The following is a 24,174-nucleotide window of genomic DNA, read 5'->3' as shown; positions in this document are numbered from 1 at the left end:
TATACTCTAAGGGTAAAAAGTCAAACCACACTTCAAATTTATTTTCTACAAAATGGAATATACATTTTTTTTACTTTTAAGAGGACTTTTGTGCTGTAAAATAATATATGTGTATTAATTTTAATGCTACAGAAAACTAAAAAAGTGAATAAAATCTATCCATAGCCCCACCATCCAAATACCACCACTCCTAACACGTTGGTGAATTTTTAGACTATTTTATTTCTAATATAGGTTTTTATTTTGTTTTTACAGAGTTGCAATTATAGCACATTTTTTAAAAATTCTGTTAAATATTAAGCATCAGCATTTCCAAGTTATTAGTCTCTGTAAACATCATTTTAATGCCTGCATTGTATCTTGATGGTACATGAAAATTTAAATTCGAAAATAGCAAGGGTTAGTCTCCTAAAACTTCTCGAGAAGACAAGAAAAAAAAGTTCTGCTATTATTCAGCCTTCATTTATTTATTATTAGCCCGTAATTTATCCCCAAAATATCAATGCACAGCTTGTTATGTTTCAGGCACTATGCTGAGTGGTCAGCAAGATCATCAATCCTTGGAAAAATGGTCTCCAAGACAGGAGGGATACATATTCCCCCGCCTTATTTGATTCCTGGCCATTGTTACCACTGTGCTTCAGCTCTGTTCTGTGCAGATGCAATCAAATAATTAAATGAGTTATCCTACGAGACTAATTTCCAGTAGGGCAGGAATGATGAAGGGGCGGCAGTAACAAGGACTCAGGTTCATCTGAGCTAGAACATAGCCAACCAAGTCTTGCCCCGAGACCCCACCCATGGTGAGAGAAGCAAGGACCAGCACACATCAGCAGCCGGCTGGATCAAGTGAAGGACAGGGCTTCCCCTTCGGACTTGGGATACACGAGCCGCACTGTCTATCTGGGAAGTTGAGTGGTTTAGTAAGGAGGCAACGCCATGTCGCAAAATTATTCCTGGACTAGTGGTTTAGCAGACCTGACTTCTAGTCTTCATTTTGGCCCAAGGGTAGAGAATGCATTTCACAAATCTGAACCCTAATTTTCTCATCCATAACATGAGGGTGGAGCTACACATTCTCCACGAGCCCTTCCAGCTAAAGAAATCTGATTTTATGAGGCTATAAAAAGCAGGACTCACAGTCTGCAAAAGTACCAAATCCAACGACCTCACCACTTTTTAAGCATTATTTCAAACACCAGGAATGAAGAAAAAACAGTTCCCTACTGCTCCAGCAATTATACATCTTCCAGTTCAGTTACTGAGCTATTCTGAGTTGTGATCCATCCTCAGTTTGGCTGGCAATGCCAATGAGGCCAGGGTAGGGATTTGAGCCTCTGGGTCCTCCTGAAGGACAATCAGTGGTGTTCTCTTCTATGGCAACAATCTGAGCGCCTTCCCCACGGACCCACAGAGAGTGATCAGTTCAAATCTGCTTTTCCGATGGAAAAGTTCAAAGTCTCATCTTAAACGACTGAAGGTCACACCCTCGTTCTATGACATTCTCTGACAGTATGAAAAGTGGAAGACAAATTCTCTTTATCATTGAAAAATTGTTTTCATTTTTTTCTCAAAATGATCATTTCCATGCTGTTAGAGTTTTCTTTATAAATTCTTGAATAATTTTAGAATAGACCATGCCATTTAAAAAACACAAAATTATAAGGCTAGTACCCCAATAAGTACAAAATATTCTGTCAAACAATTTACACACCCACTTACAAAATATAAAATTGATATATATTAGATACGCACCTAATAATCACACAATGTATTCATAAGATGCCCTCAATTCTACCTATCTCTTGAAATCAAAGCCCATCATTTAAAAGGAAAATAGGAAGAAAATTCCATATAATAAACAAGCAGACAACAGAGCATGCATTCCACCCCACCTTCCAGGAATTATAGTCGATTATTCTTACAAAACAATCATTACTTGTCTGTAGATCATAAAGCCAAAAAGGAAAAAAAGTACCATCAGCTCTCAACTGCCCAGCACGCACTTAAGTACATTAGTCAGAGTCCCCTCCCTCGGCCAAGGACATGAAACAGGTAGTAAGCCTGTGTGTCTGCCGGTATGTGTGCCTTTGTAGGTAATAAGCCCACTCAGCCGTGCATTTGGAATCCTGTCTGAGCGGTCAGTGACAAGGCTACCTCCATCCTGTGAAATGGCATCATTATCTGTCTTCGATAGACAACTCAGGTGCTTACAGGGCTCCTCAGTTAACAATAAAGCAACAAGATCCCAGGTTGGCACGAGAGGGCAAGTGTGGGGGGAATGGCCAGGTACAATTAAGTAAATCGGCATCCTTTCAGGTTGCTTATTCTCAGAACATCGTCTCTCAGCTTCAATCGTGTTCAGTAAGTGTAAGCTGCATACTGAACAACTCTGAGTTAACAAACATACTCAGGATAGAACAGCTGACTTCACGTCTGACCATGAAGTAGTTACAGGGTCCAGAAATAACCTTCTTCTGTAAACAACTAGAAAATTGGAAAAAATATGGGAAACAATTATTTTAAGACTCCAACAGGCAAGCAAGGGTGTCATCCTTCCGAGAGGGAACCAGTGAGGCAAGCCCCCGACTGGCTGTGCTTCCTACAGGAGACAATGGGCACACCTCCAGCTTCAAGGGGAACACCGTGAAGTGTTCAAAGGAGCACTTCACCAGAGCACCAGTGAAGGAGCCCAGCCACCTCCCCGAGATCAGAATTCAGAAAGGCCGAGGTGGCAAGAGCAGAGGAGGAAGCAGAGTTGGGCAGAAGAAGAAGCTGAGCTGCAAAGCAGGCTCCAGAAAAGCCTCTTCCAACCCCACAGTGAGCTCCAGAGGTTAAACAGCCCTTCAGAGTTGTCCTAGTTGGGCCAAGATGGCCCAGCCCTCACACTCCTACCTCATCAGTCACTGGATGTGGGACCTTCCATCCCCTCCCCACTGCTGGGAAGGGGCATAAGCTCCACTGAGGTGCTTCACTGCGGCTGAGGCAACCCCCAAAGGGCCGAAAGCACTCCTGAAGGTTGGACGATCCTTCATTAAAGGGAGATCAGGACAGCGCATCAGTGTCCACCACAGTGAGCTCTTGCAATCATCAGTCTGGCCATTTTACTTCCCTGCTTTAAAACACGGCAAAGGCCCCCATTAACTGCACAGCATTCAAGTCTCTTCCAGACCTGGCACCTTCCTACTTCTTCATCCCTGTCTCCCGACACTCTTCGCACAGGCCCAAGGCTACAAACATGGCAAGTGAATCAAAGCTTCTCTCTCACTTCTGTCTTTGCACCTGTGGTTTCTCCTACCTGAGCCCAGGCGGAGTCAAGCGATCTGCCTTCGTACTCCCCACATGCCCATACCTCAGACTCAGCACAGATATCACAACTGTCAGCTATGCATCTGAGACCCCAACTGGACTGTGAGCTCCTTCAGAGTACCACCTTCTTCCCTGTAGCCACAGCACCAAACACCAAGTCTGATGCAAAGCAGGTACTAACCAAATGTGCAGGGAATTAATGGAGGGAGGGATGGAATCATTAAGCATTCTCGCCAGGTACCCCCAACCTCCCACCTGTGCTGAGTGTCACTTCTCCCCTGCCCCTACAAGGCTGCTGACCCTCCTGCTCTCTAATCCTAGAAATTTTACCTTCACTGTGGTCTATGACAGGGCCTGTTTTCTCCATTTAACTTACCCTCAATATTCTGTTTTGTCTAATATGGTCTAGGAGCAGAAGATGCTCACACTGCTCCTCCAGCCCTGACATCCTGGCTGTGGCTCTTCTCCAAACTTTGACCTGAGTGGTTGTTTTTCATCTTCTGGGTGAGACTAAGGGGATCCGTCCCTCAGCTCTCCACTGGGTCATCCACCACCACCCAAGGGCCCGTCGTAAAATTCTCTTCCTGACACCACAATGTATTTTTCCCATTTCAAAACAATTCACTAGCTTCTGTATTTTAAGCAATAGAAACAGTGCCCCATGTATATTTCATCACAGAAAACATCAGACTCTGGTCTAAGACAACTTTCCCCAAACTCAAAGTACCTCTGTAGGGAAGGGATATTTATCGTCTAATATAAATTCCTTTTTTGTTCTTTTTTGAATTTTCTGCCTTTATTAAATGACACTTCTTCATATCTAGAGTACAATGTAGCTTGTACTTATAATAATATAAAAGACTCTGAAGCTTCGCAATGTCCCAAGAGATAATGAACCTTAAAGAAAAATTCAACTTGTTTGATTATGTTTATAATATTAATAGTCTAAGTCTCTGAAAATTAGCAAGTAAGTATGCTGGGTATAGTTACTCTCCATTAAATAGAATATGAGGCTATATAGGTCATTTTATTCCTCAGTTATGGCAGAAGACAGGTGGAGAAAGTTGAAGATAGTGATCTAAATCCAAGAAGAACCACTTTAGACAAATTATATTAGTGCAAGTTTCAGCTATGTTGGTGAGTGCCATATACATCCTAGAACAGGAGCAAACTATCGCTGATGCTGCCACATCTAACACCAACAGTGTCCAACTGTGAAAAGACGTCTCTCCCATCTCATTCCCCAGAAAGTACAGGTGAAGAATAAAACAGACAAAGGCAATAGATTGAAGGAACAAACAAGAATATAAATATATACAAAAACTGGGTAGCCAGTCCCTGAATAATCTAAAACTAATTATAATCTCTCTTATATCACACACGCTCAAATACATTTTGCCCTCTTCTGTGTGTATTGAAACTGAATTTGGTTATCTACAGATCATTATTATAAAATGTAATAAAATATCCACAAAAAGCAAGCCTCATTTCAAATATCAAAGGCCAAAAACTGCTCACAAAGATGCATGTACAAAAGGAACTCACGGAGTGCAGGTGGTTCCTGAGGACAAGATCACAATGCATATCCACCCACAGTCAACACAGAGTGTGTCCAACCAAAACGACATTTACTCACTCATAGGACAGAGTGGAAAAAGTAGAAGGCCTTATAAAATAAGTTATAATGAATGGTGATTGTGCTAAGAAATCAATTGTTATTTCTAATCTTTATGCTATAATAAAAATCAGAGTGAAGAAGCACATGCTTGACAGTGAATTTTAAAATATAAAGGAATAAAGAAAAAAAGCACATTTACCAATAAGTAACACCTAAATCATGATAATATAGAGTGCTCACTGTGCCCTAGGCATTCTACACACATGTCATTTACGCCTCAGGAAACACCTCTGACACGGATACTAATAACGTCACCAGTGTACAGATGAAACCAACGCTCGGGGAGTGAATTGCCTCAACCGAGAGGCTCAGCCAGTGAGCTGGGTCTCAGGCCTCTATCTGTCTCACCCCTGAGGCCACATTCTCAACCTCCATCTCATATAATCCCAAAATAAGACTGTCAGGATAAGTCAACTTTTCAAGTAAATATATTATCTGCTCTTTTAATAACATCCACATTTGTTTTTAATCAGTAGTGATAGAAATTCCTTGACTCACAAATGCAGTATCTGGAATATGATTTTACTTTTTTTGGCGGCTTAAAATCATCATCATTAATAATAATTACTGTACTCATCTCTAACTAAAACCATGTATGAACTTCCTCCAGTGCCTCACTAAGTTAATCCTAAGGAGTATATTATTCAAACTGACACTTTCAGGATGCGCACAGAACCAAGTGCTTCTTGTGGTGGCTCTGCCATGTACCCACGCCATGACCGTGCACAGGCCCCTGACGCTCCCTGAGCTTCCACTTCCTCTGCTGTAACACAGGGACCTACGGCGCCACCTGCCTCACAGAACTTGCTAGAAGGCTCAAATGAAACAACGAATACAAACATGATCAAGAAACTGTAAACTGCAACAAGATTGCAGGCTTTATTATTTCCCTTCAACGAAATGGTTGGATTTTAAACTCTTCCTCTCAGATATTATTTTAAAGAGAATGAAATTCACATACGGCTAACAATCTCCACAGTTCAATAGTAATTTGTCTGGCTTGCCAGTCAGAAGTGTTACAGTTTCGAATGATGAACGTCAGTAACTGAGCCTTCTGTTCTAATGGTTTTTACAAGGCCACAGCACTAAAGCTATGAGAAGTCTGTGTTTCCTTGAGTGGTGTGAATAAGTAATACCTTAACCACTGGACATTTGCACAAAATGCAGCAACTGGCTCCCTGGTGTGGTAGATTAAATTCCCTGAGAGAGGAATTAATTCAGACTTTTTCCATTTCTTTAGAGAAAGCAATCTGTGTACGTCTCTGACGCAAAAGATCAAATTCTTCTATAGCAGTATCCCACAAAGTAACCGAAGATGAGAAACAATCATGTGAACAGCTTCAGAGGTAAATAAAAGATAGAAAAAGTTTCCTCTAAAAAACAAGCCAAGTTCTGAAACACAGGAACAACTAATTCACCTAAGAGGAAATAGAAATACTAAGTAAACACATGCAAAAATGTTCGCCTTCCCTAGTAGATGGAGAAACTGATAAACCTCTACACTACACACACAACCACCATTCTGGAAATCAATACGGCGATATGTAGCTTGAATCATAAAAATGCTCATACAATCTGATTCAGTAATCCCACTCCTGGGAATTTACCCTACGAGGTCATTAATTAGAAACAAAAAGCTATATATATGAATACAAATCCTCAACAACATTGGAATGCTTTGCAAAATTTGGTACATCAATGTAAAAAAATATTTTTAATCAAAACAAAACCAATCATAAAGTATATGAAAAATATTAAATAAGAAACTACTTAAAATCTTTAAAAAAAAGGGGCGGGGGGGCTGGCCCCGTGGCTGAGTGGTTAAGTTCAAGCACTCCGCTGCAGGTGGCCCAGTGTTTCGTTGGTTTGAATCCTGGGCGTGGTCATGGCACTGCTCATCAAACCACGCTGAGGTGGCGTCCCACATGCCACAACTAGAAGGACCCACAACGAAGAATATACAACTATGTACTGGGGCGCTTTGGGGAGAAAAAGGAAAAAATAAAATCTTTAAAAAAAAAAGGAGACTACTAAGTCAGATAAACAGAATACAAACGTTTATGTTCCATAGGAATGTAACCATATAAATACATATACATGTGGACAAAGACTGAAAGGTAAAGTGCAAAAATAAAAATTGCTGTGTTACGGTGATGTAACTTATGGAATTATCATCCCAAATCTTTAAGCATTATTGCCACCTCATCTTCTAAATGAAACTATGTAACACCATTTTTTCAAAACCATTTAGAGTCAACCTTTGTCACATCCCTTCCATCAATTGAAATAGAATACAGAAAATTTAGAAAGCTGTTATCAATAAAATAAGAAATAACCAGAAAAGAAAATATTCCCTTAAGAATGTGATTTGTAGGGGTCAGCCCCGTGGCGGAGTGGTTAAGTTCGTGCTCTCCGCTTCAGCAGCCCAGGGTTTCGCTGGTTTGGATCCTGGGCACGGACATGGCACCACTCATCAAGCCATGCTGAGGAGGCGCCCCACAGACCACAACTAGAAGGACCCATAAGTAAAAATATACAACTATGTACCGGGGGACTTTGAGGAGAAAAAGGAAAAATAAAATCTTTTAAAAAATTTAAAAAAAAAAAAAGAATGTGATTTGTGGTTAATAAAAATACTAATAACAACCCTAAGTCCTTTCAGTGCCCCTGCGGTGTCCATCACCGGGTGGTACTATAAACCTGAGAATTCCCACGATAACCTTTGCTACACTGTTGAAATCTCCTGCGCTGCTTTTTCGGACTAACCGAAGAATTTAATCTTGTGGTATTTGCAAAATATGTTACCTGTGGAGTACTAAAAGGAAAACAAATATTTTTGTCTTATTTGTTTGAATACATTTAATTTTCCTCCCGTGTCTCAGACCTTGGACGAGGAAGCCCCTTCCTTTCTCAGTGCAGTTACACGTTATCACTCTCCCTTTTCTCGGTGCACACAATTAACAGGCTAGGTCAAACTGGCTTTTCCACCCTCCCAGCTTCCTTCCTAGGAGACACCAGCCCCCTGGGGAGCCTTTTGTGGAAGAAAGGAAAGTCCACAGACTATTTCCGGCAACTGTCAGAATTCAGGGGATGCAGAGCCTCTGCGGGTTCTGCCGGCTCCTCACCAGGATCGGTGGCCTGTCTCCTTCCTCCACCCACAGCTCAGCATTCACCGAGGCTGACTCGGGCAGGCAGCCTCTCAAGGCAGAAGTTACGTTTTAGAGGTGTTGGGCCCCTTCCCCTGCCTAACAGGGGAGACATATTGGCAATGAGAAAAAGATTTTTAAATTAATCTTCTGATAAAACTTACAAGAAGGGAGGTTTCTTAACACCTTTTATTGGTGAGACAAATTAACTCTAACTCAGTTTTTCCCATTATAGTCTTCTCAGTTTATGAGGCAATATGACTCTTCAAACTCCTTAGCGTCTTTCAGGACAGAACAGACTTTTCTTATGTATATTCCTCCCCTTTATGGAGGTCATTCTCCGATTTTATTACCCTACATAAACAAAGACTGAAGGTTCTCTTAGAAGCCTCTCAAACTCCCCAGTCTGCAGTCAGGGACTTCCTTTACTCCTGGATGTAACAGAAACCTCTACACCCTATGACCCTTAGCTGTAGACAAAAGGCCTTTTATTCTTAGGTTTATCATCCCAAAATGCAAAGGTTCAGTTATTATCTATCTGCATATTATCATCTTCACATCCATCATTTCCTTCTGTCCCTAACGTAAAAGAAGATTCCTCAAAGATTTGGGTCTTTTATACTGTTAAAAAGAACCAACAACGTGTACTGAGCAAATGAAGCAGACTGCATTATTTAATGGTTTAGGCCAGATACTTAAGGATTATGACTAAATTTTCTTGATTGCTGCTTTAAGAGGGGGCTTCCGCAGCAGAAACTAAAATGCCAGAAATCCAGGGAGAATGGTCGTCAGCAAATCATTATCTTGATTCCTACGCAGCCCCAAATATAAGAGATACTAACCAACTTGTCTAGACAACGAGCCAATCCTCCCCACCCCCATCCCTCCACCCCTCCACCCGGCTGCCCCACCCCTCCTGTTAGGGTGTGCATCGTCCCCACAGCAGGCCTGTTACCAGGGTTGCAGGCCCTATGGGGTGGTGTGGGTGTATCAGGTGCGGACCAATGAGATCTAGACATGCCAGCCCCGCAGGGCAGAGAATCACACTCACGTTCCCACATGTGCCATTTCACATTCACCCACCCGCTCTCCGTCCAAAGACCACATGTGCCAACTCAAATGACCCGGCCTGTAAAACACAGAAAGCCACACCTTGAGACAGACAGTCACAAAGTGGCATGGTCCAAGAAACACAGGAAAAAAGACATAAACAAAAGTAAGCAAAGGACTCATACACAGGAAAACACAGACACATTCATTACAAAAAACAATATATGCCTCTTTGATCTCAAACACCATTGGTAAACACCAAGCTCCACTGACTGACTTGAACAAAACCGTGAAAGCCCAGAAAATCAGAGCTGTGATACTTTACACCAGAGTAGAGCTCCCAAACATTCTGTAATTCTATTTCCATCACAATATTAAAATGTGGAGACAGGGGCCAGCCCCATGGCCGAATGGTTAAGTTTGTGCGCTCTGCTTTGGCAGCCCAGGGTTTCCCAGGTTTGGATCCTGGGCACGGACATAGCACCGCTCATCAGGCCGAGCTGAGGCAGCGGCCCACATGCCACAACTAGATGGACCCACAACTGGAATATACAACTTTGTACTGGGGAGCTATGGGGAGAAAAAGAAAAATAAAATCTTTTAAAAAAAATGTGGAGACAGTTCTTTCCACTTCCATGGTTTCCTTAATCTCTATCAAGGCAAAGTAGGAATGTAGGTAACCAAACCACCTCCACTCAGCCGGAAAAATGGAAACTCAGAGACCTCCTGTTTGTATAAACCACTCCCCCAAATCCTCCTGCCAAACTTTTGACCTCTTGTTTCTAAACTCACCAATTCTTGGCAGTGAGTAGTAATAAACCTAAAAAGTGAAGTTTTGGTCATGAATCATAGTTCCCATGTTGACTAAAATTCTAAGCTGTTCTTCCCACTTTTTTCTTCAAGTCACATGGGCCTGCTATTTTTACGTATGAAAACAGTCACGATGCACCTTTTTTTCTCTCCCTGAGGGCTTCCCATAATCTATTTATAGGACTGGAAGTTTTCCAAATCTAAACATAATTTACTGTGCCATTTTTGATGATGGACAATTTTGGTTTTGTTTTTCTCTTATCCTGAGGGAAAATCAATTGCCCAGCAAATTAATGTATCCCTCATCCTTTCATTGTTAGAGACCAATGATCAAAACTGATTTGGGTCTCAATTGGTCTATGTCTGGCTCTGAGTGGATGTTAATCCTCACTAACAGGTTTGTTGGACTAAGTAACAGACTGAGCACCCAGGGACAGTAGTTCTGATCCTTGTTATTCTTTCACTAGTGACTCACTTGGAAGCTTTGAACAAGTCACTGTAGTAGTCTCTTTTTTTTTTAGGAAGATTAGCCCTGAGCTAAGTGCTTCCAATCCTCCTCTTTTTGCTGAGGAAGACTGGCCCTGAGTTAACATCCATGCCCACCCTCCTCCACTTTATACGTGGGACGCCTACCACAGCAAGGCGTGCCAAGCGGTGCCATGTCCGCACCAAGATCCGAACTGGCGAACCCCGGCCGCCAAAGCGGAACGTGCGCACTTAACTGCTGCGCCACCGGGCCGGCCTCTGTAGTAGTCTCTTTGACCATAAAAGATGATTACCAAAGCAGTCAAAAGGGAATATGTTGTTATTGTTTTTAATTAAGAAATATAATGGTATCCATTATTGCAATTATATAAGCTTTGCCACCAACTCAATTCATAGCCACCCAATCCATACCTGTACCTTCATAAAACACAGCCTGGCACACAGCAGAACTAGGAAGCAAGAAAAGAATACACTGCAGTTCAACCAGTAATGAGATGTGCTCCCCTGAAGCCCTGGAGTCAGCATACAAGCACGGGCCGCTGCTTCCTCCTGAGCACCTACAGCGCTGGGGCTTTGGGAGCTCTCACTACCCAGGGTCCCCGCAGGAACTCGCATTACCAGCTTCCCATGGGGTCTGCAGGACTCTAGGAGGACGCCAGTGCATCCAGACTGCAGGAACCACCCGAGATTTGAGTGAGGTCAGGCCTCAGTCTCCTTCAAGTCCTAAGGGGCTCAAGGTCCACCCAAGAGGCACTCACAGTGGGAGAATTTGGAGAGTCAGGCCTCTATGTGTGAACTCCCTTACGAAATCCTACTGGAGAAAAGGAAGAAGGCACACTCAAAAAATGATACATTTTACATTTCCAAGGTCAACCCATAGCAAATTCTCGGGATCGGCTTAGGGAAAATGTGGGACCCTCAGGTCCAACATAGTTTAATCACTGGGAGAATCCCGGTCCATAGACCTCCCCAGAGCACAGCAAAGTCAAACAGAGGGATCTTCTAAGATACATCCCTCGCAACAGGCACTTCGCCCAGAGATCCCGGTCTGTCCTGAGGTTTCTGGCAAGGTCTGGGAGCTCTGGGACCCTGGAGAGGGCATCAGCTGGCTCTTCCACCTCAGCAGCAAAGCATCACCTTGGTGACACTGCCACTCCCTCAAATACATCTGCTTAAGGATTCACGCCAAAGAACAGAGAAAACAATTTACTGTAAATATTAACATTTTGAAAGTCGTATTTGTTATTGCCTACGATGTGAGGAGGCTTCTTCCCCCCAGGTTCTGGCTGTTCTACTGATGAGTATTTCTTAACTCACTCCATTTTTTTCTATTCTGTTTAGTCTGAATCGAAGTACTTTCACTTCACCGATCCCATTGTGCAACGTCCCATAAAGGTCTGTGATTCCACAAACGCAAGGACAGCTTGAGTGCGCTGGTCCAGTAACACCACTGCACCTCCTCCAGCCCAAGCTCAACTTCCCAGTAGAAGAAGGACGTGACAGTGTTGGAAGACAGCCCTCAAATGTCATTGTTATTGTCACCCTTTAAATAGACCTCTGTATCTGTAAAGGGTTCTGGGTTCTGCTCTCAAAGATCCTGTGGGAAGGTCTGTGCTGCGAACTCTGGGCTTTGATTTGTATCTACGTCACATGCTACGTTATTACTAGAAACTGGGACTCATGTAGTGAAAACAGCCCTCAAAAATGAAGTCAGCATTCTTTAAAAATCAAAGACTTGGAAGGGTTCTTTTTAGTCACATGGTTACCAAGATAAAAATTAATTTGGAGGACACCATCTCTGAGAACTCTGCTTGTCTGCTAGCTTTAACACCATGCCCTTTGCACTAACAACAAAATTTCTTTAAACATTTTTCCCCTTTGACGGTCTTCAATCTTCTATATCACTAAATGAATTTTATATGGCAATCCACACAAGGAAAAGGAGAATTTCAGAAAAATTGTGGTAATATTAACTTTGACTAAGCAAATACAGAAAGCTAAAAAATGCAACTTGTTTTCAAAATGTTTATATATATTGCTAATTCTTTCAGCAAGATTTTTGTTTTCGCTTGGGATTACCCACTTAAAGTCCATAGTTTTTGCTTCTTAAAAAAGCAGTTATGCCAAATGGGTTCAAAATACTTTCTGCCTCTAAAAATAAACGTCTTTGTTTTGAACAACATTAACTCTAAAGTTCTGGCTATTCCCAAGACAGAAGAGACTAGTTAATCAGCAATTTTTAAGAAAAGGGAGCTCAGGCAGGTTACAGAAATTCTTCCGGGAACCCCTGGGCCTGGCCTTCACCGCAACATCCAGCAAATTACAGTACTTTGTTAGCTCCCAACAACAAAAGAGGCCCGCAGAGCAGGGAGGGTGGGAGTGAGGCAGCGGAGGGCGGGGTTGCTGGGGGATCTCTTCTACTAATAAAAGGAGGCGGGGAAGCGATGCTCCAGGAAAAGGCAACCTCCAGTACTAAAAGTATTTTTAAATGTTTACGTCCTTTCAGACAACAAAAAGAAGGTTAAAAAAATTTAAATGAACAAAATGTTGGATGCTCTGCAGGATGGCTATCTAAGAGATGCATGTGATTTGTAAGTAAAAAGAAACAAAGAAGAGAGAGAAGCAACGTAAACCAGGAAAGCAAAATGAATAGGAAGATTACCCTTTCCAAGCCAACGAAAGGTTTATCTGGCCTAATCCCCGTGCTTAAGATCCTTGAAAACAATAACGGTCTGGAGAGCAGATACAAGCAGCCAACAAAGAACTAACAGCCCAACAATCTCTGTCAAGTCAGGTCACCTTTCCCTGAGGAAAAAAGGGGAGAGAACCGCAATTGTGAACAACTCAGAGAGTTTAAAGAAAGAAAGTTCTGGAAAGAACCTCCTAAGCTATGGCCTCAATCCTCCCACTCACTTTGTAGTTTCCTTGATATTCTGTGGCCCAACCACAGCTCACTGAGGAAGCAAGTGACCCATTATCCTATTTTATTTAGTGGAGGGGAAAAAATGAGAATTTTATAATTTCCCATGAAGGCTTTCTTCCCATATTTTAGAGTACCGTGAAGTCAACACCTTCAACCTGAAAGGCCATGTAAATATGAGAAAACTAAATCAATCTTTACAGTCAGAACGTTAAGACTATGTCAAATCCGTTCTAAATAAAGGAATATGTTCATATCTACAGTGACAGGCATATTAACACTCAGACAATTCCACTGATGTACTTGACATCAGTCTATTAGGAGATATTGAAAGACCCTTTTCAAGTGTGAACAGTTGTATGTAGCTCCAATAATGTTGGAAAGGCAAAGCTATGATAGGTTTTATGTGGCTTCTAAAGCACAGATGTTAGTGAGTATTTGTTTATTAAACAATAGTTTCCCCCCAAAATACAAATGTAATATACCCACAATTCAATAAGGAAAAGATAAAAAACCTGAGAGGAAAATAAGCAAAAGACATGAACAGGTAAGTCCCAAAAGAGGATATAAAAAAATTAGATATCCAAAAATAAGTGAATGGATAAATAAACTGTGCCATATTCATACAACAGAATGTTAAACAATGAAAATGAGTGAATGAGAGTCATACATATCAGTATGGATGCATCTCACAAATATAAAGTTGAGAAGAAAAAGCAACTTGCAGAAGAATGCATATAGAATAATACCAACTATATACAATCTTAAAAAAATTGCATAGGGGTCCATGATGGGCCTGATATTCAGTCAGTACACCTTGGCATGGCTGGATTTGTTGCTTACGGCCAGCATCCATTATGAGTGGCAGTGCCCACACAGTATCAGTTGTTAAATACTTTGAAAACCAGCCTTAACATCCATATGCAACAAAATTGTAACGAAATACATGAGAATGATAAACACCAAATTCAGGAGAGTAGCTACCTCTGAGGAGGAAGAAGGGGTCACAACCACGTCAGCAATATTTTGTTTCTTAAGTAGGATGCTAAAGCACTTAAGTCTGATGATTTCTACCTTATCATAGGTCTTAACTAATACAGAACAATTTAACTATGTATACACACATACATAGACAGCAAGAGCTTTGAGCCAGGAATCTGGAAATAGCAATTTGACTCCTTGTTCTGCCAATTTCCTGTGGGACATTGCTGTCCCTGAATCTTGGTTCCTCAACTGGGAAATAAGAGGATTCAGGTGTCATTCAGTTCTGAAATTCCGAATTGAATTCAACATGCTGGACTCTAATAACAACTGATCACTACTGTCACTGGGCGTTGGGTATAAATCCTACAGACGAGGTGAGACTAATGGACTCGCTGTGGACGGTAGACGCATTCTATGGGAATGGCCTTAACCCCCCCACACTCTCACCTTTGCTGGCCTTTATAACGATGGCAGACCTTTGAGAACCAGCTGGCTAGGTTTAGGAGATCAGACCAATGAGTATCAGTAAAAACAGGAGCAGTTTAATAGATCCAAGACAAAACAGGTTACTTTATATAATCATGATATTCCTGAGGTGGGAAAACTGAGACCATTAATATCAGTAATCTATTCAAGAGCATAAAACTGTCTGGGACAAACCCAAGATTAGAATTCATAATTGGTATCTTAGAAATGATATTGTTCTTACTCAATCTCTGCTCTCTTCTTTTACAGACCATAACTTCTCACCCCTCAAGACTTGTCTGAGAGAAGAGAGATCCCCTCTATTTCCTATGATCCAACTTTACTTAATAATTTACCAAGACTTGCACAGGGCACAAAGCAAATAAACCAGCAAGCGCTTAGATCACTCATTAAGTCACTGTAGATTTTAATATGCAGATCACAGATTCTGGTACATAAAATTAGTATAAGAAAGTGATTTGACAAGAAAAAAATGACATTTCTGCTAACCACTTTAGATTATGGTTTTCATACTACAATTTTAAGAAAATTGATATAAGGGAACTTTTTAAAAATTAGAGCTCCTTTCTACTCTTTTTGAGTTCTATTTCTCTTTAATTCTTTACTTCCAAAGAACCCTCCACTATGTGCAACCATACTGATAAATGAGGAGTTCTCACTAAATACGTGACACCTGTCTTACCTCACCATTCAATCTCAGCATTCTGACCGGTTAGTGGGAAAGAAGATGAGAAAAAAACAGCTGAAAAACTAACTGGTGTGATTTAGAAACTGTTTTTCCAAGGTACCAGCCAGCAGTGTAACTCCTGAACAGGTATTCATTTGTTAAAAAGCTGTTGACTCAAGCAACTCTGGAAATAGAGAGTGTCTCTGAAAAACAGATTTGATTTCCAAAATAGCAGAACTTCAAGCTGTGAAAGCATCCCTTCGCCTTGCTTCCCTTGTGACTGGCTAGCGAGCTTGCAAACTAGTTTCCATTTCATTTCTAAACATGACAGAAGTTTCTGACCTGAAGAGAAACAACCAGAATTCTTTGTTTCTGAGTTTTCCCTAAAGATACATATTTGCCAATGCTGTGGGCACAATTTTAAGATCTGATAATGAGGTCACATCATCTCAGGGAAAGAACAGAATGCACTTCTGTGTATACTAAATTATCTGTGTTGTTACTTACAACATGTGCAGTGACTCCATTAGAAATTTGTCTGGGGGCTGGCCCTGTGGCCGAGTGGTTAAGTTCACAGGCTCCACTTTGGCGGCCCCGGGCTCACAGGTTAGGATCCTGGGTGCAGACCTACACACTGCTCATCAAGCCATGCTGCGGCAGCATCCCGCATAGAAGAACTAGAAGGACTTACAACTAGGATATACAGCTATGTACTGGGAATTTGGGGAGAAGGAAAAAAAAAGAAATTTGTCTGGCTTTCAAAAAAAACCTATTTCTGTCTACTTCTGAGATTACTTTTTCTTTAGTATATCTTCTGGTTCATTAAAATGTTCAGAAATTATGTAACTTCTTGTGCAGATAAACTTCCTAAAATATAAATAATCCTTCTGACCCCTATTTCCAATAACTCAGATTACAAAATTCCTAAATTTCTTTCCATAGAATTTCAGACTACAGTTTTGAGGTTTCTAAGAAATATTTTTCCCTCCCCATAGAAATATTCCTGACCCATCCCCAGTCCTCAACACACATGTAAGAAAAAACCCTCAAAAAGAAACACCACCTAAGTTGATTTCTCCCCCATCAGTGAACAATTAGAACACTCACCCAAAAATGTCTTATGCATTCTACAATATTTCCCTGAGTAGAACTAAAACTGGAACCATTGAACAATCTTGAGAAGCAGGACCACTCAGACAAAACAGTCCCTGTATAATCCTTTGGTTGAAGCTCCTCCAACTTAGTTAAGAAGCTGACCAACTAAGAGAGGTACTGAGATTTGTAACTGTTTAAAAAGCGTATCTCAATATTTGCACATTCCTTCTGACAATTTGTAGCGCAATCAAAGTGAAATATCAGTGACGTCTCGTTTGTTATAGCTTGAAAGTAAGAACAGGTCATTTCTCCTTACAGAGGTGACCAAAATTGTAAGTTCTCTATTTGATGATAATGATTAAACAGTAATAAGAATAGTTGATATTTATTTAGCACTTAATTTGTGCTGCACATTTTACATACACAATCTCTTTAATCCTCAGAAGTCCATAAGGTAGACCTCATTTAGGGAAACAGAGAGGTTAAGTAACTTGCCCAAGACCATTCAGCAAGTTACTGGCAAGACTTGCTTGAACACAAGTATGGAGGCTCCAAACTCCATGTCCTTACAAGAAACTTCCTAACGGGAAAATAGATCTAATCTACTCACTTATCCCATGATTCTGTAGAGAAATTTACCAGATCGCATATCGTCTGAGCGCTCAACATACAAAGGAATCAACAGATTAACACAGTGACCAAACTAAAAGGGACCTTTGTTAGTTTAAAACCTTGGTTCTCTGCCCTTTCTCCTCTTTAAAACAAATAAATAAGATGACACATGTTTTTTGCCCACTGTTGCAGTTAACTGGCAAACTTGTGTAATAAATTAACAGAACTGGTTGTGCAACAAATGAGGAGCTCAGGGTCTCTAAATTCTAACCCTAGGTATGTCGCTGATTTGAAAGGTGATTCAGGAGCATTTAACTTCAGCTAAATTTGATGTTTAGAGAGCTTTCAGAACACACCATAAATGAAGAATCCATATTTATGAAACCTCAATAATAAACCAATACCAAATATCTAGGTGAAAAGGAAAAAGCACAATTTCGAGCTACTTTGCCCAATTACTGCCAAGGTTCCAAGTGTTCGTAAACATTCACAAAGGATAAACATACAATTGTCCACAGTGATTATCTCTAGGGACAGAGAATGTAGGAATGGAAAGTGAAAATAATATGAGGAAGGGCTTTTACTTTTTACTATGTGTGTGTGTTGCGTGTGTGTTTTTGGACTTTTGTAACAACGCAAAAATGTTTTAAAGAAATGCTCAGGCTTAATTTTGATCTGAATCCACGAGCTTGACCTCAGGATTACACATTTCACCCTCTAATGAAGGGGATAACATTAAGGAAACCAACATCCTTCTCTCTGCCTCTCTCCATTCAAATAAAACAAGGTTCGTTTTATAAAGTTTTTACCCACTCCTACCCAAATGTGTCCATTTCATCACAAGCAAGAGAAAAAGTCTTGAAGGACTTCAACCTTCAAGCAGCTCTAAAAGGAAAAGAATATTGGAATCTGGGAAATAAGATTGGGAATGAAACTCCCCTGGACATTCTTCAGGTACCAAAGAGAAACCACCCAGTTAGAGAGAGTTGTTCGGTCCTCGTGGTAAAGAATATGTCATGGGAGCCTGAGTGTGGAAGTGAGGGACGGTGCCACAGAGAGCAGCCTGCTGCCTTCACTACTCACTCCTTCTTCCGAGCCCTGGCTCTCCTCTTGCTCCAAAGAGCTTGAAGAGAACGATAAAAGTGAGAAGTGCTGGGGCCAGCCTGGTGGCACAGGAGTTAAGCACGCACATTTCGCTTCCGCGGCTCGGGGTTCGCCCGTTCAGATCCCGGGTGTGGACATGGCACCGCTTGGCAAGCCATGCTGTGGTAGGCGTCCCACGTATAAAGCAGAGGAAGATGGGCACAGATGTTAGCTCAGGGCCAGTCTTCCTCAGCAAAAAGAGGAGGATTGGCAGCAGATGTTAGCTCAGGGCTAATCTTCCGCAAATAAATAAATAATAAAAATTTTAAAACTTAAAAAAAAAATACAGTTCAAACACTTCAGCGTGCAAAACTCCCCAAGACCTAACCACAGAGCATGAGTCCAAACCTCTCGTGCCACATCCTGCCGTGAGCCCTCATGCTTTAGTCTGTGCTGTTCTTGAGCCTGCAATCGACTCTCCTCCATTCCCCACCCACGAAAGCCCTGCTCCACATTTTAGACCCAGCTGTACAGCCAGCTCAAATGTCAACGTTTTACAAAACTAGCCCTACCTTCCCCAAGGCTGGTATTAATTACCACTTACTTTATGCCCCCACAGCATGTTGCTTGCACTTCAGTTGGCACTTTTTTCATTCTGGATCATACTAGAGTGATTTGTGTACAAGCCTATCTCCTCCCATTCCTGAAGAAAGGGGTCACGTCTGATCCATTTCTGATTGCCCCCTAAACACCTATCACTTCGCCCCTTGTTCACTGCACGCTTGAACGGAATGTAATAACTAGCCCTTATTACTATGTGCTCTTTGGGTTCCACTATAGGTACTGTAGTGTCTGCTATGTGTATTATCTCAGTAATATTCATAACACTCCTTTAAGGTAGGTCATGTTTTGGCCTCTGCTTTACAGATGAGGAAACTCTCCTCAGAGCAGTTATGGAATTTACCCAAAGCGATACAGCTAGTACATGGCAAAGCCAGGATTTGAACCGAGGTCAGTCTGACTTCAGAAGCTGTGCTCTTAACCACTGCGCTACACCACAGACATTTCTCAAACTCACTTGTTCCTTTAGTCCTTATGCACATGGGAGTATTACTCAAGATCAAGACCCCAGTACATTAGATTTTATCCTATCAGCACATGGAGGCCATTTTGGTTCTGCTCTAGTCCAGGGTCACAAACAAACAGATCCACAGTCTCCCACTTATTTTTCTCCTTCCCTACCCTACCCTTAATCCCCTGAAAAACGGATCAGAAAAAAAAAATGATTTGGAAGGTAGGCATAAGAAGAGAACTAAATCTTTCCTTCTCTATGAAACACACATTAATGGTAAGTATATAAGGTTCAACAGGCATATATAACCTGAAAGAATGCGTTGGGTCATTTCAAAACATACTTTCCCTGGTCAAACCAGAAAGCAGCAGCAGTTGCTAAGAAAACACACAGCCATGTGAGACAACACGATGACTCACAAAAGGAGCAAGCTTACCTTCCAGTTCTCAGACACCAGCGCCAACAGTCTTCTAACCAAATCATCGACCTGTGGTTACAAACCGCATTCGGGAGTTTCTTTTCATCCAGCTCAGAAGGAAATAGAATCAGTTCTGGGCTAAACACTATTTATAAAATTAATTATTACCCACTTGAGTTGAAGCTGCCTATAATGAAAAAAGTACACAGACTACAAAGGTAACAGACTTTCATTTAAATGAAGGTCTATTAACAGATGAAAAATTCTTACTCATCGTCATCAAATGAGTGACTACAAAGGATATTCACACAAGAGAACACTAGTAATCTATTTTCTTTGTCAACATACAAGTGTGAAGAATAAAACACACCTTTAACTCTCTTATAAACAGAATTTATAACAGGCATTCCTTTTTTTATTTTATTCTTTCTGAATCACTAACTCAAATTTTTGTACTAAAATTCTATCAACCAATCCCATCATGCATTGGCTCTAACCTGCCATAGTACTAAGAGCTCAGATGCATTTGAGTTGCTGGGGTTTTGTTTCTGTTTTTGTTTTGGAGGCTGGGGGAACAGTCTTGAAAAACTTTATTTATTTTGTTGCAATTTACACTTAAGAAAAAATTACTTCTGAGTAATTAGCATTTTTTTTTTTGAGGAGGAGGATTAGCCCTGAGCTAACATCTGCCGCCAATCCTCCTCATTTTGCTGAGGAAGACTGGCCCTGAGCTAACATCCATGCCCATCTTCCTCTACTTTATATGTGGGACACCTGCCACAGCATGGCTTGCCAAGCGGTGCCATGTCCACACCCGGGATCCGAACTGGCGAACCCCGAGCCGCCAAATCTGAATGTGCGCACTTAACCACTGTGCAACCCGGCCAGCCCAATTAGCATTTTTAAATGAAAACTAGCTAACTCCTATGGTATGACCCACTAATTAATGTATCACACAGAAGCAGCCAAACAGGAAGATCTTAGTCCTAATGCAACTGGCTTTTCCTCAAGATATCACAACTTGTACTCCAAAGCCAAAGTGGGAGAAAACAGCAGTGCGTCTGTGGATTAATCCTGCCCCCTCTCCAAACACAAACTATCTCAGCCTGAGCTCTACAGAGGTTGTCACTAAGTCTGATGAAATGACTGTGTGCGGCACATCAAACGAGACAATTTTTTAAAAAACATATATTGTTCATCCTTAATTTTTTTCTGGGCCATCTGTAGTTTAAAAACAGATCAAAGCAACCTGGGAGGAAGTTCAATTAAATTAACTGGTGGAATTCCAGACAGCATTCCATCCTTTGAGCCGAGCCAAGGACCTTCTCCATCCCCAAAACCAAATCACAGAAGCCTGTGGTCTGTCAGGGCCACTGGAAATGGGTGAGGGTCCATCCCTAAATTTGAATACCTTTTCTTTCCAAAGGAGACAACATAACTGCTGAAATGAGTAAGGAAAATTTTTAACTTAAATATATTAAAAATTTGCCTAGAAATTGGCAAAACCTTCTTATAATACCTCCAGTCCCAAAAACCTGCCTTTCAAATTGAAATTTCCCCTTCAAGTATAATATTTCAACTTTGGCAGCACATGAGCATATATTCTTTCTTCCTATTCTGGAATATTATCTATAAGTAAATTGCATATATTGTTATCATGATGATGAGGGTACATAAAATATTTTGATAAAATGTATAAGCTCTTGTAACCAGTATATTTAATTTTAATGAATTTTATGTTGATAGGAATATATGTACATGTGTCTACACTACTGTTTTGCTTCACTTATCTTTTTTCTTTCTTTTTCTTTCTTTCTTTCTTTTTTTTTTTTTTTTTGGTGAGGAAGATTGGCCCTGAGCTAATATCCGTGGCAATCTTCCCCTATTTTGCATGTGGGACACTGCCACAGCACGGCATGATGTGTAGGTCTATGCCTAGGATCCAAACCCGTGAACCCTAGCCTGCCGAAGAGGAGCATGCAAACCCAACCACTATGCCGCCAGGCCAACCCCCTCATTCATTTTTTTGTATAACTGAATTCTAGATAAACTTTATCTATAATTTAATGTGTAACCATGAAATGGCTATATGTGATTCAGTTTCAAATTCATCTCTAGCATCTTACTAGCTCAAATAATTTCAAATTTATTTATGGGTGAAATGATATGTGTGGAATGTGCTCCAAAATAATCCAGCATGGGGGGATAGGTGAGGGTAAGGTAAAACCAGATTGGCAGGATTTGATAATTATTGACACTGGGTCATGTTTATACAGGGGTTCATTTTACTATTATCTTTCCTTTTGAATACATTTGAAATTTTTCATAACAAAGTTTTTTAAAACCTAATTTACACTTGCTCTAGTGTCTAGCATAACTTGACTATTTTGAATTTCTGTTTTACCCACAGAGCAATTAATGTTTTATGTGACACTTCATTAGTGCCAACACCGCCCTTAAAGTCAACAGGATAAAAATCAGATTTCTAAACCATCCTCATAGAATTTAGGAGCTGGAAGAAAAATCTCAGAGATCACCTACTCCTCTACAGCCAGTAGTTCACAATCTTGAGCATGTCAGGATCACCTGCAAGGCTTGTTGAACAGATGCTGGGGCCCACCCTCAAGGTCTCTGATTCAGTAGGTCTGATGCTGCTGGTGCCTGGACCACACTTGCAGAAGCACTGCTCTAAGCTTCCTCTGTGTTGCCCTGTTCATGTCTCACTGTAATGATCATCAGTTACCACACTGGAGTGCATGCTCCTCTGCCTGTGGGCCTTTCTCCTATTAGACAGTTGGCTCTCACAGGGCAACGGACATAAATTTTCACCAACATGCCAGAGTCCAGATTCAGCAAATGTTTACAAAATAAATTCATGTGTTGAATGAATTGAATTTTTCCACTCATTTATAGTTGAGTATTTGTCAATGTATTAACATTCAGAATAGGAGTGCATTTACACACCCAGATGGTGAGGAGGGAGCTGCTCGCTGATGACAAACTGCGAACACTGGCCGTACCTACAGGAAGACTAAAAGGCAGCTGGAACCAGAGCAACAAGTGGATGTCCAATTCTAGAGAGATCCAAGAACTGTGTCTCAGACTGGAGTTTTCGATCAAATATGGGCATCGACAAGCTGAAGCTGGAGGCTCACTTTTGTCAGATGTGTCACTTTGACCTGAGGAGCTATAACAGAGTATTTTCATCTCACACATCATCAAAAGAAAGAAATGCATTCAAACTCATCTCTCAAAGTTTCTCAGAGCCTGGTAAATGTCAACACGGGCAGACCGATTCCTTTGCCCCATCCACCTCCTCCTCCTAATGCCGCCCAAGGGCAAGAAAAGCAGCACATCACACTCAGCAGCATCTGTCTGAAGAGTTCTCCAAGTCCAGGAGTTCTGGACGTTGCAATGCCCACAGCATCCTGACGAATCTTTCTATCACAGCAAGGATCTGCTCAATGACAAGTCAGTGGATTTAGTTTAAGAAAATGAACTAAGCTCTGATTTCTGAATTTCACTACTTCTTTAAGGTTTATTCTAACTTGTGAAGTTAGAATATATATTTATACATGTGAATCCAATAACCTCAGTATGTATGATTTCTTTATTTTCATTTAACAATAGTAAAATAAAGAATATAACATGTGTAACTGCATGGGTAAATATATACTTTTTCACATTACTTAGATCCTTTTAAAAAATAATTAACTCCTCAAGCAAAAATAATAATGCAGTGTGGTGTTTATAACAAAAGAAAGTAAAATGTCTCACAATAAAACAAAGGTCAAGAGGAAAGAAATGGAAATACACAATTACAAAGTTTCCATACCATCCATGAAACGGTACAATATTAAACTTGAACGTAAACTGTGCGAAGTTAAAGATGTATACCATAAACCCTAAAGCAACCACTAAAATAACAAAATAAAGAACAAGAGCTGGGGCCAGCCCAGTGGCGCAGTGGTTAAGTTCGCACATTCCACTGCTCGGCAGCCTGGGGTTCGCTGGTTCGGTCCTGGGTGTGGACATGGCACTGCTTGGCACGCCATGCTGTGGTAGGTGTCCCACATATAAAGTAGAGGAAGGTGGGCATGGATGTGAGCTCAGGGCCAGTCTTCCTCAGCGAAAAGAGGAGGATTGGCAGCAGTTAGCTCAGGGCTAATCTTCCGTGGAAATAAATAAATAAATAATAAAAATGAAAAATAAAAAATAAATAAAGTAAAAGAAAAATACACAACTGTGTACTGGGAGGCTTTGGAGAGAAAAAGGAAAAATAAAATCTTTAAAAAAAAAATTGGGGGCGAGCCTGGTGGCACAGCGGTTAAGTTTGCACGTTCCGCTTCAGCAGCCCG

At 41.0% G+C, this 24,174-nt stretch overlaps 1 protein-coding gene across 6 annotated transcripts in view; it reads right to left on the bottom strand.

Moving 5' to 3' along the window:
* Window positions 1-24,174, bottom strand: part of LOC124230766 (nesprin-2-like) — a 298,061-nt gene that overhangs the window by 266,761 nt on the left and 7,126 nt on the right. Inside the window, exon 1 of one of the 6 annotated variants that reach the window (XM_046647129.1) lies at window positions 16,644-16,660. The exons of the other annotated variants lie outside the window; for them this stretch is intronic. The gene's annotated coding sequence lies outside the window, so the exon portion shown is untranslated. Of the gene's footprint in view, window positions 1-16,643; window positions 16,661-24,174 lie in introns of those variants that run through there. 6 annotated transcript variants of the gene reach the window in all.

This window comes from Equus quagga, chromosome 20, assembly GCF_021613505.1.
Source record: "Equus quagga isolate Etosha38 chromosome 20, UCLA_HA_Equagga_1.0, whole genome shotgun sequence".
Taxonomy (NCBI): Eukaryota; Metazoa; Chordata; class Mammalia; order Perissodactyla; family Equidae; genus Equus; species Equus quagga.
Note: the sequence above shows the minus strand (reverse complement) of the source record. Positions and strands in the feature narration are given on the sequence as shown.